The following is a 15,133-nucleotide window of genomic DNA, read 5'->3' on the forward strand; positions in this document are numbered from 1 at the left end:
CAAACTTTCAGTTGTGCAAGATGAATAAAACCTAGAGATCTACCCTACACCATAGTGCTTGTAGTTAACAATACTGTATAGTATACTTAAAATTGTTGTTAAGAGGGTAGATCTTATGTTAAGTATTCTTATAAAGAGGTTGGAAAGAAACCTTTGGAAATGATGGATATGTTTATGGCATAGATTGTGGTAATAGTGTATATTTATCTCCAAACTCTTCAGGTTAAATTCATACAACTTTTTGTATCAATCACACTTCAATAAAATGGTTATTTTAAAAAGTAAGTAGACTGGTTAAATAAACTGTGAAGTTCCTACAATGGAACTTATCTTTGTTGTCTTCTTTGTTGTCTTCTATGCATTGAAGCCTAGGGGAACACTGTTTTCATTCAAATAGACTACTTCACTTTGGGCTTCCATAGTGGCTCAACGGATAAGAATCTGACTGCAATGCAGGAGACACAGTTTCAATCCCTGGGTTGGGAAGATCCCCCAGAGGAGGGCACAGCAACCCACTCCAGTATTCTTGCCTGGAGAACACCAAGGACAAGGATCCTGGCGGGCTACATTCCATAGGGTTGCAAGAGTCGGACCTGACTGAGGCAGCTGAGCACTGCACTTCACTTTGCCTGTTAGAAAAGACTGGGGCAATGTAATCATGCAAAAGGTCAGTTAGGCATATTCCATGGTGCCAAGAAAGCATATTTTGAGATCTCTTTTCCTGAACGGTAGGACTATGCGTTCATATTTTTATCATATCCTTGCATCTTGAAAGCTTCACTTGGTAACCTGGTACCTGGGATTGCTCATCCACCCAGCCTGTTGTGCAGCTGTATTCCCCGTGGATGCCCTTTAGTATCACAGGAGAGAAGAGCAGAAAAAGAATGTTTAATCAAGCACAGTTTCATTCAACCGTCTAGTCACTCTAAAACAATAAAATCATCACAGTTTCGTAACTAATTCTCTGCTACTCTGTTTTCCTGCCTCACCTAACATATATCTCCCCAGTACCCAGTGGGGTAACAATAACTTTTAATTCATAAATGTCAACTATAGATTAAACCATAAAACGCAATGCCTTATTTATTACAATAGTACCTGAGGTGAGTTCAGCTTCAGGCTGAATGCAAATCTTTCCCTTTACATTCTCATAAATTGTGTTCATTATATCTGTATTCAAAACAGATTGAAAAGCTTAATTTGTGATAGAAATTCAAAAGGATTTACACATGTTAAAACTTCTTAGGATGAGGAGAAGAATAGGGAAAGTATCTGGTTAAATGAATACAGTTAAGAGATTAAATGTATTCTCACTTGAACAGCTATGTGAAATTCTACTGAACATAGCAATTGGCCATATGGACTTACTTCATCAATTTCTCTTTATAACAGGAAAGAAATAAAATGTTGCAAATTCAAAAGGATGGGGAGAATAGAGGAGAGCTCAGAAGACATAACATCTTAACATCTTTTAGAAAACAAAAAACAGATGGAAGGATAGTACCTGACTTAGAACAGAGGAAACTATATGCTAAGAGTCACACAGAGAAGAATTCAGAAGAGAAGACAATTCATTTTCTGCAGAACCCTGTGGAGTAAAAGGACTAGGAAGCACCAACTCACCTCACTCAAGATACACACCTTTAGGTTTAGAAAGACATATCTTAACATGTGAGATGGAGAACATTGGAGATACACAAAAATAGTGGGGTTTTTTTCTATTAATTTCTTTAAAATATGTACAGTAGCTTAAATCAGTTTTCCAATCTTTGTTTTCCTTATTGCCCCTTCAAAATCTATTTAGACACTTTTTGCTTAATCATTCCCTCAACTCCTGCAATAAAATTTTAATACTTGACATATATGGTACACCTGTTTATATGTTATACATATATCTGCTTTATGTACAAAAAGAACAACCTAAAGTTTATTCTTTTTGATTAGTATGGTGTTTAGAATGACTAAACTTTGAAGTTAAAAGTTACATTAAAACATTTAAAAGCTACATTAAGTAACCTAAATTTATAACTACAAAATTGCATGCTTGCTAAGTCGCTGCCCTTCGTGTTCGACTCTTTGCAATCATATGAACTGTGGCTCTGCAGGCTCCTCTGTCCATAGGATTCTCCAGGTAAGAATACTGGAGTGAGTTGCAATTCTCTCCTCCAGGAGATCTTCCTGACCCAGGGATCAAACCTGGGTCTCTCCAACTCGATGGACACGAGTTTGAGCAGGCTCCAGGAGTTGGTGATGGACAGGGAAGCCTGGCATGCCGCAGTCCATGGGGTCGCAAAGAGCTGGATGTGGCTGAGCGACTGAATTGAACTGACCTTGCATCTCTTACATTGGCAGACAGGTTGTCTACCACTAGCACCACCTGGGAAACCCATAACTGCATAATTATTGCTAAGTAAATTTTAATGTAATTTATTTAGTTCTGCAAGTTGCAAAAAGAAAAAATAGCAAATTATCAAGGTATATAATACACAGCAATAAGACCTCTCAAAGCATACATTTTTGAAAAAAGTAATATAACATTACTTTGTCAACAAAGGTCCATCTAGTCAAGGCTATGGTTTTTCCAGTGGTCATGTATGGATGTGAGAGTTGGACTATAAAGAAACCACTACAATATTGTAAAGTAATTAGCCTCCAACTAATAAAATAAATGGGAAAAAAAAGAAAGCTGAGCACCGAAGAATTGATGCTTTTGAACTGTGGTGTTGGAGAAGACTCTTGAGAGTCCCTTGGACTGCAAGGAGATCCAACCAGTCCATCCTAAAGGAGATCAGTCCTGGGTGTTCATTGGAAGGACTGATGTTGAAGCTGAAACTCCAATACTTTGGCCACCTGATGCGAAGAGTTGACTCGTTGGGAAAGCCCCTGATGCTGGGAGGGATTAGGGGCAGGAGGAGAAGGGGACAACCGAGGATGAGATGGTTGGATGGCACTACAATATTGTAAAATAATTAGCCTCCAACTAATAAAAATAAATGAAAAAATAATAATAATAAAAATTTAAAAAAAAAGATGATTGGATGGCATCACCGACTCAATGGACCTGGGTTTGGGTGGACTCTAGGAGTTGATGATGGACAGGGAGGCCTGGCCTGCTGCGGTTCATGGGGTCGCAAAGAGTCGGCCACGACTGAGCGACTGAACTGAACTGAACTGAACTTAAATATCAAATTTCTTAGAAATTATTTTTAGTGAAATCAACTTTTAATTTTTACTAGACATGAGACAATAAAGAACTGCTAGATATTTATTTGAATACTGTTGATTATTTTTATTTTAAGTTCTTGACATGTTAAATAACTTTTATTGAATTCAAAAAAATAAACTGAAAATAATTTTTATTTAATTCTCAAGCCCAAGTCATACACAGAGACACTGAGGATCTAACAATGATCCAATGGCAGCCAAAAGACATGAAGAACACTTCTTGCAAATATGCCTTGAGATAAATCACGTAATTGAAGTAAAGAAGCCATTTACTCACCACAATTTCTTAGCACTCATCTTATATTTTGTATATCTTCCTCAAATCCAATGTCATTACCACTCATGTGCTACCCAAAAAATCCAGCAAGTGAAATTAAATCCTAAGGAATAAGTTTCTGTTGGGTGAATTTTTACAGACTATTGTAATAAGCCAAGAATTTTTCGCCATCTTCACCAACAACCATTTTCATCCTCTTGAGGACAATGTCATCCTTATCATAAATGTATAATTTAAAGCAACAATTATAACAGTGTGTTATGTAGTTTACATGAAGACTATAGTGTAAATGCCTGGGATTAGGATAAAGGCAATTATGTGGGTGCTAGTATTAAGAAATGCTTCCCGGATGGCTCACGCAGTAAAGAATCCATCTGCAATGCAGGAGATACAGATGAGGCAGGTTTGATCCCTGGGTCAGGAAGATCCCTTGGAGGAAGAAATGGCAACCCACTCGTGTTCTTGCCTGGAAAACACCATGGACAGAGGAGCCTGGCAGTTTAGAGTCCACGGGGTCGCAAAGAGTTGGACACTACTGAAGGGACTTAGCACACACTCACACATTCATCTAACACAGCTTAGCCCAAATGTTCATCCTTCATCTTTTCCTGAGCTCCAAATCTAAATTCCATATCCTTTATACTTTCTCCTCAGTTCAGTTCAGTTCAGTTCAGTGGCTCAGTCGTGTCTGACTCTTTGCGACCCCATGAATCGCAGCACGCCAGGCCTCCCTGTCCATCACAAACTCCCAGAGTTTACTCAAACTCATGTACATCAAGTCAGTGATGCCATCCAGCCATCTCATCCTCTGTCATCCCCTTCTCCTCCTGCCCCCAATCCCTCCCAGCATCAGGGTCTTTTCCAATGAGTCAACTCTTCGCATCAGGTGGCCAAAGTATTGGAGTTTCAGCTTCAACATCAGTCCTTCCAATGAACACCCAGGACTGATATCCTTTAGGATGGACTGGTTGGATCTCCTTGCAGTCCAAGGGACTCTCAAGAGTCTTCTCCAACACCATAGTTCAAAAGCCTCAATTTTTCCTCACAGTCCAACTCTCGCATTCATACATGACCACTGGAAAAATCATAGCCTTGACTAGAAGGACCTTTGTTGGCAAAGTAATGTCTCTGCTTTTTAATATACTTTCTCCTAGCAACCTATTATTTTTATAACAATCTTCATATTTAATTAAACAGTTTTAAAATTATTATTTCAAAAGTTATACAGTATGTGTGTGCCTAATTTTTAATATGTTTTGCCTAATATAAGTAAGCTCATGAGAGCAATATCTATTTTAGCCACAATTATATTCAGGGTTGAATTCATGCACTAATATATAGGTGGTACTCCAGGGTATTTTCAAAATGAACCTGGAAACAGTTTTTTAAAAATGTTTCCAAATTGAGGGTAGGTTTGGAAGTAGTTTAAATTCATTATCAACACTCTTAAATTCAAATTTTAATATATTGGTAAGAAACAGTGACTTTTTATTGGGTCACAGAAAGAATAAACACAGTTAAGCAATCAGTCTCACTTTCATAAATGTTTGAAAAAAAATCATGAAATCAAGAAGCTTCTTTGTCTTTGCATCACACACTATATCATGTCAACAGAAGTTGAATTTTTTGTCACTGTAAGACTGTCCTTTGTCATCATTTATTAAAAAATACAAATATCCACCAGAGTTTAGTTATTTTTAAAAGTGACTTCCTGTAGTGCAACCCTTGACAGTTTTGGGGGAGGGGAGGGTGTTCTTTTTCTCTTTTTTTTGTAATCCAGGTGCCTGACTTAAGCTTTGATTGCCAAGGCATTAACTGCAAAGAGTCGTCCACTTCAAACACAGCTATCTTGAATAAACACAATGCAGTCACATGACTAGATAAAGAGTCAGGCCACCTTCTCCACTGAGGCTCCTTTGTTTTGGGCCACAATTTTTCTCTTCTCAAGTTTTAAATTCCCGCTCTTAGGTTTTAAATTCACCAATAAAGTGTGAGCCTGGGGAACCTTAGACCTCCATCCTTGACCCCAATAAAAGAAGAATCCCTGGTGCTTGTTCACTCACTCTTGCACTCTCTCTCTACCCAAGACTTCACTGTGTGGTTCCAGGTATGCTGTAAAAATTCCAGTTTCTGTAAGTAATAAATTTGTATTTTTTCAAAGTTTCCTGATGGTTACTGTTAAAGGGTATTTTGCAATCATAAGAACCACAAAGCTAGTTGCACCACAACGCTGGTAATTGGTGGACTCAGACAGCTACATAACACCTCTCTAAACGCTTCAATTCATTCCATTTCTTCCTTTTCCTCTCTACGTTTGCTGTGTTGCACTGCTCTGGTAAAGGTTCTATATATATCCTGTTCATGCCCTGTTAGACTTCCAAATACTTAACTAAAATAACTCCTCCCTTAAAGATCTAGAAGAAAATGGGTATTTATTTGTGTGATGCAAATTGTGAAGAGAGGATGTGCTCTATTTCTCATTGACTTTTACTCTTAGCCTGTTGTTAAAAACTGGAGATGTTTATTTGCCCCAACAAAACATTTCTTCCTTTGCCTTGAAGCCTCAAACCTAGCCAAAACCTTACTTGGTCTTGATCTCTTGCTTGGACTTATTCTTTGTTCCATGCTTCATCTATTGCCCTATGCCCAGAGGATCACATCAGTGATCGTTATTAAATTTTCAGTAATTTTCCACAGCCTCAGTATCAGAATAAAAATATTCCCTCAAGGCATGTCATCAGAACTATCTCCAGGACCTCACATCTCTGTAGCTTTTATTGCGTGACTCATTAGCTACTCACAACCCTGAAGATAAACAGTGTTCAAACAGCCCACTCACCTCTTTTAACAGTCACGCTTAAACTTTGAATGGCCTTTTTTTCTTGGCCTCTTCCCTTCTATCTTACAGGTTGATCCTAGATGGCACTACCTGAAGGAAGCTATCCAATTTCTAGCTTTCTCTTTCCATACAACCCTAGGGGAAAAAGTAAGCCATTTTTAGCAAATATTTAGCTGATTTGTTAATTTCTACAAAGTTTAAGAAAGAAATAAATTTAGATTGGCCTTAGAAGAACAGATGCACAATACACTAATAATTCAGAATTTGGAATTGAGGGGGGAGAGTTTCAAGAAAGAAATACAATGGCAGGAGAAATTATATCTCATTTTGAGGAACAGCAGATTTTCCAGTCTAGCTGGATGATGGTATATACAAACGAACAAAAGAAATACGTCTAAAGAGCTAATGTAGGGTCAGATTGCTCTGGGCTTAAAAAAATTAGGTGTTGGGATTCTATTCCCTAGTCCAACAGCCTTTTGAAAAAGAGCAACACTGAGATTTTGCATAGTTTTATGCCACTGGGAGGTGAGCTATAGAACTGAGCTGAGTTTCTGAACTACTCTAGCAAAGTAGTTCAGAAGGAATTACAGGAAGACTCCTAAGGCTAGAGACAAATAAAGACACTGATAAGATCTTCATGGTGTGAGTTCATCATGGCTGGAGGGAGAGCTGTAACTGTAGACTAGGTGAAGAGGTGGAAAAGATGCAAAGTGCACAGACAAGAGAGAGTTACAGGATTTAGAACCTAGCTTCACAACCCAGATACTCACAATGGTGTGATCACTCACCTAGAGCCAGACACCCTGGAATGTGAAGTCAAGTGGGCCTTAGGAAGCATCACTACGAACAAAGCTAGTGAAGGTGATGGAATTCCAGTTGAGCTATTTCAAATCCTAAGAGATGATGCTGTGAAAGTGCTACACTCAATATGCCAGCAAATTTGGAAAACTCAGCAGTGGCCACAGGACTGGAAAAGGTCCGTTTTCATTTCAGTCCCTAAGAAAGGCAATCCCAAAGAATGCTCAAACTACCACACAATTGCACTCATCTCACACGCTAGTAAAGTAATGCTCAAAATTCTCCAAGCCAGGCTTCAGCAATACATGAACCGTGAACTTCCAGATGTTCAAGCTGGTTTTGGAAAAGGCAGAGGAACCAGAGATCAAATTGCCAACATCTGCTGCATCATCGAAAAAGCAGGAGTCCCAGAAAAACATCTATTTTTGTTTTATTGACTATGCCAAAGCCTTTGACTGTATGGATCACAAAGAACTGTGGAAAATTCTGAAAGAGATGGGAATACGAGACCACCGGACCTGCCTCTTGAGAAAACTATATTCAGGTCAGGAAGCAACAGTTAGAACTGGACATGGAACAACAGACTGGTTCCAAATAGGAAAAGGAGTATGTCCAGGCTGTATATTGTCACCCTGCTTATTAAATTTATATGCAGAGGACATCATGAGAAATGCTGGGCTTGAGGAAGCACAAGCTGGAATCAAGATTGCCAGGAGAAATATCAATAACCTCAGATATGCAGATGACACCACCCTTACGGCAGAAAGTGAAAAAGAGCTAAAGAGCCTCTTGATGAAAGTGAAAGAGGAGAGTGAAAAAGTTGGCTTAAAGCTCAACATTCAGAAAACTAAGATCATGGCATCTGGTCCCATCACTTCATGGCAAATAGATGGGGGAAACAGTGGACACAGTGGCAGACTTTATTTTTGGGGGCTCCAAAATCACTGCAGATGGTGACTGCAGCCATGAAATTAAAAGACGTTTACTCGTTGGAAGGAAAGTTATGACCAACCTAGACAGCATACTAAAACGCAGAGACATTACTTTGCCAACAAAGGTCCGTCTAGTCAAGGCTATAGTTTTTCCAGTGGTCATATATGGATGTGAGAGTTGGACTATAAAGAAAGCTGAGCACTGAAGAATTGGTGCTTTTGAACTTTGGTGTTGGAGAAGACCCTTGAGGGTACCTTGGACTGCAAGGAGATCCAACCAGTCCATCCTAATGGAGATCAGTCCTGGATCTCATTGGAAGGACTGATGTTGAAGCTGAATCTCCAATACTTTGGCCACTTGATGCGAAGAGCTGACTCATTTGAAAAGACCCTGATGCTGGGAAAGATTGAAGGCAGCAGGAAAAGGGGACGACAGAGGATGAGATGGTTGGATGGCATCACTGACTCAGTGGACATGAGTTTGGGTAGGTTCTGGGAGTTGGTGACGGACAGGGAGGCCTGGCGTGCTGCAGTCCATGGGTTCACAAGAATTGGACACGACTAAGTGACTGAACTGACTGACCGCATCCAGGAGCCAACAGAGAATTGAGAAGTGGTGATTCAGTTTGGCAATCAGGAATTTACTGATAGTCATTGTTCTTGTAGGATGGTTGTATTTATGACAATTGCAAACAGTGAAGTTAATAAGGAGTAGATGGTAAGAAATTAAAAGTAGTGAAAAATTTAGACTATTCTAATAAGTTTAGTAGCAAAGGGAAAAAGAAAAAGATCATAGTAGCCTGAGGTCCAAAGTAAACTTCTATTTTCTCCACTTGCGACTTTTTATCTATGATTCTCCATGTGAAATAATTTAATTTGCATTTCACTTTATCAACTCACACATTGACAGACAAAGTACACTCTAAAGGGCTTGTGAAATAGATGGGGTCATTAGTCTTGGCGCTAATGAGAAATTACAGTATTTTTGCTATAATGATAAGTTGGCGTGTGAATATTTAACATATGAAAAAGCCTTCAGAGAGTCAGCAGCTCCCACTGTTCATTATCTTATGTGTGGGGTTATTTTCTTGGCAGAAAATACTATTTGGTTGTGAATCTATCATCATTAGGAGAGGAATAAAGATTTTTAACAATACACATTCTCCTTCTGGAAAAACGATAATTGCTCCCTCTTAAGTTTCCATGTCCTGGCTCTAAGTTCCTCCTACACCCTTCTGTTTCTCTAGAATTAAAGCCTTTTATACTGGTCAGTCAAATTTAAGCTCATTAGTAAATTTCTACATTGTGAAAATATGGAGGATTTTGTGCCGAAAGGTATTTCATGTCACCAGCCAACGCTTTATAAAGTCTGCTGTTGCTTAAAGAGCTCTGGTGAACTTCACAGTATGCTTTGTTTCTCCGCAGCATGCATCCGAACATCACTTAGGGAGCACTCGTGTTCTCACCCAGAGGTAGACCTGAACATAATTGGACACAAGCATTCAGTTCCTAGCTCTGAAACAACACCCATTATTAGACTCAAGTAACACTACTACTGCTTCTCAAAGCCAACTGGACATAGTGGTTGTATTGATCAGACTACAAATCTTTCCCTTTGGTGCTGTAGGATTCAGAAAACTTTTTCTGTAGAGGGCCAGATAGTAAATCTTTTTGGCTTTGCATGCTACATAGTCTCTGTTGGGACTACTCAACCCTCCTGTTGTAGTACAAAAGCAGCACAGACCATGACTAATCGTGTGACTTTATTCCAATAAAGCCTTACTTTCAAAATAGGCATCAGGCTAGAATTGTCTCACTGGCTTTAGTTTTCCAATCCCTGCTCTAGAAAAGGACCCTGAGTGGGATATGTCATTTAACCATCCATGAGAACACAAGATGGAGAATCCAAATACATCACTGAAAAGATGCTAAATTCTCCTTTGATGCCAGCTCACTCTTGCCTCATAGACATTTGCACCTTGTCTCAAGAATTCCTCTATACAGCCTTCAGTTCTTTCAACCTGTGTTTTTCCTGTACCGTGACACACAATATTTTTACTTCTCTTTCTTATAGCACATATTAATTGATAACTCTTTTTTTTTCTTTTCTTTTTTTTTTCTTTTTTATTTTTTCAATTATTTTTATTAGTTGGAGGCTAATTACTTCGCAACATTGCAGTGGGTTTTGTCATACATTGACATGAATCAGCCATGGAGTTACATGTATTCCGCATCCCGATCCCCCCTCCCACCTCCCCCCCCACCCGATTCCCCTGGGTCCTCCCAGTGCACCAGGCCCGAGCACCTGTCTCATGCATCCCACCTGGGCCGGTGGTTTGTTTCACCATAGATAATATACATGCTGTTCTCTCGAAACATCCCACCCTCGCCTTCTCCCACAGAGTCCAAAAGTCTGTTCTGTACATCTGTGTCTCTTTTTCTGTTTTGCATATAGGGTTATCATTACCATCTTTCTAAATTCCATATATATGTGTTAGTATGCTGTAATGATCTTTATCTTTCTGGCTTACTTCACTCTGTATAATGGGCTCCAGTTTCATCCATCTCATTAGGACTGATTCAAATGAATTCTTTTTAACGGCTGAGTAATATTCCATGGTGTATATGTACCACAGCTTCCTTATCCATTCATCTGCTGATGGGCATCTAGGTTGCTTCCATGTCCTGGCTATTATAAACAGTGCTGCGATGAACATTGGGGTGCACGTGTCTCTTTCAGATCTGGTTTCCTCAGTGTGTATGCCCAAGAGTGGGATTGCTGGGTCATATGGCAGTTCTATTTCCAGTTTTTTAAGAAATCTCCACACTGTTCTCCATAGCGGCTGTACTAGTTTGCATTCCCACCAACAGTGTAAGAGGGTTCCCTTTTCTCCACACCCTCTCCAGCATTTATTGCTTGTAGACTTTTGGATAGCAGCCATCCTGACTGGCGTGTAATGGTACCTCATTGTGGTTTTGATTTGCATTTCTCTAATAATGAGAGATGTTGAGCATCTTTTCGTGTGTTTGTTAGCCATCTGTATGTCTTCTTTGGAGAAATGTCTGTTTAGTTCTTTGGCCCATTTTTTGATTGGGTTAATTGATAACTCTATTTAGCCTCACTCTATTGGGTCTGGACTCTTACCTCTCCAGGGTCTGACTTTTAGCATTTTCCCTTAAGTCCAAACACAATATCTTAGGGAAAAACGCATTTAATTTTAGGCCCTCAAAGAACCAACTAGAAAAAGAAGTACTCACACACAAAGGATATATTTTCTTACCCAGGCATAAAATATTTTCTCTCTTCTTTATTGTCTCAGATCCTCATGGCTGAAATTGCTACACCAGCGCCAAGTGTCCTCAACACTGGCATGCAGTACACCATTTTTCCTTCCTTCTTAGCTTAAATTTTCATTCTTTAAAGTCTCGATATAGTATAGGAGAAAGAAGACAGACTTGTATTCTGGGTCTGACTTTCTTTGGTCTTGGGTAAGTTACTACAATGCATGTTAAAGCATGATATCTTGGAATACTGGCTCTCTGCTATACCCCTATGAAACTTTATACTACTGAGGTAATCACTCCCACCACTTGGTGAAAACTGAATTTTTCTGAAGAATATTTGTTTTAGCTGCTTTCCATATTGAAGATATAATTGGTATTTTTGAAGACATTTTATACTGTTTTTAAAAAATTAGAAAAACATTTATTTTACAAATGAAGAAACAGCGTCAATGAAGTAAAGTGATTTGTTAAAAATCACCTAGCTGGTGATTGCCAGAATCAAGAGGAAGTTATATCTCCACGTTTTTCCTTTCCACTAGTTTTGTCTTTTCCTATTACACTATTTTGTTTCACTTCACCTTAGCAAATACTCATATTAGCAAATATCAAGCTATTAATATATTGTGAACCTTTCATAGAATCATAATTGTCATTAGATGTAAAAAACCCACTTGACCACTGTTATTTTAAATCTTTCCAGATTAATTAATTTGCTTGATTTTGCTGGGATATAGAAATACTTTTTTGATAATAAACTTGTATCCAATAACCTTACTAAATTCATTTATTAATTCTAATCTATATCTGTAACTCCTTTTGGATTTTCTATGTACACTATCATTCTGTCTGTAATTCAATTTACTTTACTTTCTTTTCAATGTGATACTTTTTTTTTTCCTTTCCTGATTGCACTAGATGAGATCTCTGGTGCAGTACAAAATAAAAATGGTGATAACAGGCATCTTGTCTCTTTTCTGGCCTTAGGAAGAAAAAGTTCAATATTTTTGCACTAGCTATGATATTAGCTACAAGGTTTTTTGTTTTTGTTTCATTTACTTTATTTTACCTCATACCATTTATAAAAACATAGTGTGACTGTAGAGAACTAAGGAGGATATCTAAAATATAAAACTATTGGATTCTGAAGAAAATTTAGGACTATATCTATGACTTCAGATTTCTTAAAATAATTTCTTAAACAAAAGAAAAACTATCCAAAGCAAAAATTATCAGAGGAAAACAGACAAATTAGATGACATTAAAATTATAAGTCTCTCATTTATCAAAAATACCATAGATAAAACTAATAGATGAGTGACAGACTGAGAGATCTGTAAAATCCGTATCTTATAAGACACTAATATCTAGAATGTATGGGGCACACCTGAACAAATAGAAAGCCAGGATGTCAGGTGAGAATGGAATACTGAAGTTCACTACTGATCACTGACATGCTACTTAAACAACACTTAACAAACAAAAAATGCCAGTAAGAAGTCTTCATAGGCTGCTAGTAAGAGTTTAAACACTTTAAACAGGTTTTCTGAAGAGCAACCTGGAAGTTTCTTGGAATTTTTCTCAAAGATTCACAAGGAATGAGTACATTGTGTTTATAATTGCAGGGAGATGAAGGCAACAACAGTGCTAAGAGTGGGTAAATAAAATGTAGTCCATACAGTGAATGTCTGTGTTCCAGTAGACATACACTGCATAAGGCTCAGAAGCATAATGTTGAATGAAGAAAGTAAGAAATCAAATAAAACTTTTAGCAAAATGCCATTTGTGTAAATTACAAAAATACTCATGGAAAATGAGACTTTGTGTTTTTAGGGTATAAACACATATATCTAAATAACCATATGTAAGGACAAACATCAAATATACTAATAAATAACTAATCTGGGAAAAGAAATGAAACAAAATCACAGGGGAAGATAGTGAAATTAAATAAAAGATCTTGCACAGACCAATGATGATATGGTTCTGTAAATCATGGAATATGATAAATTCTGTGTCATTCAAATCTTTTAAAAAATATGTACTGTCACAAAATTATATATGTATGTCTTATATATATATATATGCTTTTTTTTGCATATGTGTATGTGGAGAGACACATATATGTGTTGACTGAATATTATATGACTGAAGTACATTATATGTGGAGTATGTACTCCAACCATGAATAGTTTTATCTGTTTATGAAAAATGATTTTGCTTTTCCTCTTCATGCTTTTCACATTTTCTAAATCTTTCTCAATAAGTATTACATAATCAGAAAAAATCTATATATTTTTTAATTAAATGGATGCATTGCTAAAGGAGAAGGCAATTTTAAGCAATTTATTCTGACAGTTTTTTTAAATGGAGTCAGAGATTTCTTTTATCTTCAGGAGCAATACCCATTACAATAGTCCTTGAATGGGAAAATCATTGAAAAAGCAGGACCCTGTGTAATATCTCACTCTCAAGAGATACAGGGTTGTTGCAGAGTTGTTTCAATGCTACCCTCTCAATTCATCCCACCCTCTCTTTCCTCCACTGTGTCCACAAGTTTGTTCTCTATGTCTGTATCTCTATTGCTGCCCTGCAAATAGGTTCATCAGTACTATTTTTCTAGATTCCATATATATGTGTTAATATATGATATTTGTTTTTCTCTTTCTGACTTACTTCACTCTGTATAACAAGCTCTAGGTTAATTCACCTCAACAGAAGTAACTCAAATTCATTCCTTTTTATGGCTGAGTGATATTCCACACATTACCATATGTAAATAGATAGCTAGAGATAGTTGGAGGCAAATTGCTATATAATACAGGGAGCTCAGCCCAGTACTCTGTGATGACCTAGAAGGGTGGGATGAGTTAGAGGGTGAGAAGGAGGTTGGAGAGGTAGGGGACATATGTATACTTATGACTGATTCATGTTGTTGTATGACCGAAGTCAACACTATGTTGTAAAACAATTTTCCTCCAGATAAAAATAAATTTTAAAAAACGTAACAAGGGAAAAAAAAAGTTGCAGGATTACTGCTGATTGAAGTAATCATTTCCAAAGTCCAGAGTTCCCACGGAATGTTTGTTCTGACAGTGCTCTAGGTGTTGTTAGATCTCTGGGACATGACCTTGTGTCAGCTAGCAAAGGGGAAAAAAGACTTGTTTGGATTATCCTATAAACCCTTTTCACTGTGAGTACCTATTGTTTCCTTAGCCATCTGCAGATTAGTTCTCTGGATACCACAAACTGGATACCATAATCTTTGTTTAAGGTAAGTGACATAATGATTTCATTTGTAATTTTAAGATTTCAAAATCGTAGATCATGCTTCCAACAAACTTGCCCTTTCATGCATGAAAATACATAACAGATTACAGTCCTTTATCTTCCTTTAAAAATAAGATATAACTACTTTGCTTAAACTCAAAAGAACCAAAAGGTTCATATTTCTTTAAAGAAGTGTCCTTCCAGAGACCTGCCTTGGTGAATCAAGTTTTTCTACGAGATAAACTACATTTGAAAGTAAAGCAAACATACCTTTTAGCCAAAGACTAGTCATGTGCCTGGGCTCCCCAGAGAGCATTAGCAGCAGTAAATACAATTTCTTGAGCTTCTAGGGCATGTGCAGAAGGAAAAAATAAAAAATAAGAGACTCAAGACATTTACAAGAAGATGGAAAGGAAGAACTTGAACTTAGGGTCAGACCAGAACACCCTCTGAACCTGTCAGGTAAGATGTGCTGAACTGCCTTAGGAACAAATCATTCATGTGAGTCAA

The 15,133-nt window shown here is 37.7% G+C and overlaps 1 protein-coding gene across 2 annotated transcripts in view; it reads left to right on the forward strand.

The window, feature by feature from the left end:
* Window positions 1-5,555: 5,555 nt before the first annotated feature.
* Window positions 5,556-15,133, forward strand: part of C6 (complement C6) — an 83,123-nt gene continuing 73,545 nt past the window's right edge. The window contains exons 1-2 of one of the 2 annotated variants that reach the window (XM_043489169.1): window positions 5,556-5,634; window positions 14,570-14,627. The gene's annotated coding sequence lies outside the window, so the exon portion shown is untranslated. Of the gene's footprint in view, window positions 5,635-14,468; window positions 14,628-15,133 lie in introns of those variants that run through there. The other variant, XM_043489170.1, reaches the window with a different exon arrangement.

This window comes from Cervus canadensis, chromosome 16 (genome assembly GCF_019320065.1).
Source record: "Cervus canadensis isolate Bull #8, Minnesota chromosome 16, ASM1932006v1, whole genome shotgun sequence".
NCBI classification, from domain to species: domain Eukaryota; kingdom Metazoa; phylum Chordata; class Mammalia; order Artiodactyla; family Cervidae; genus Cervus; species Cervus canadensis.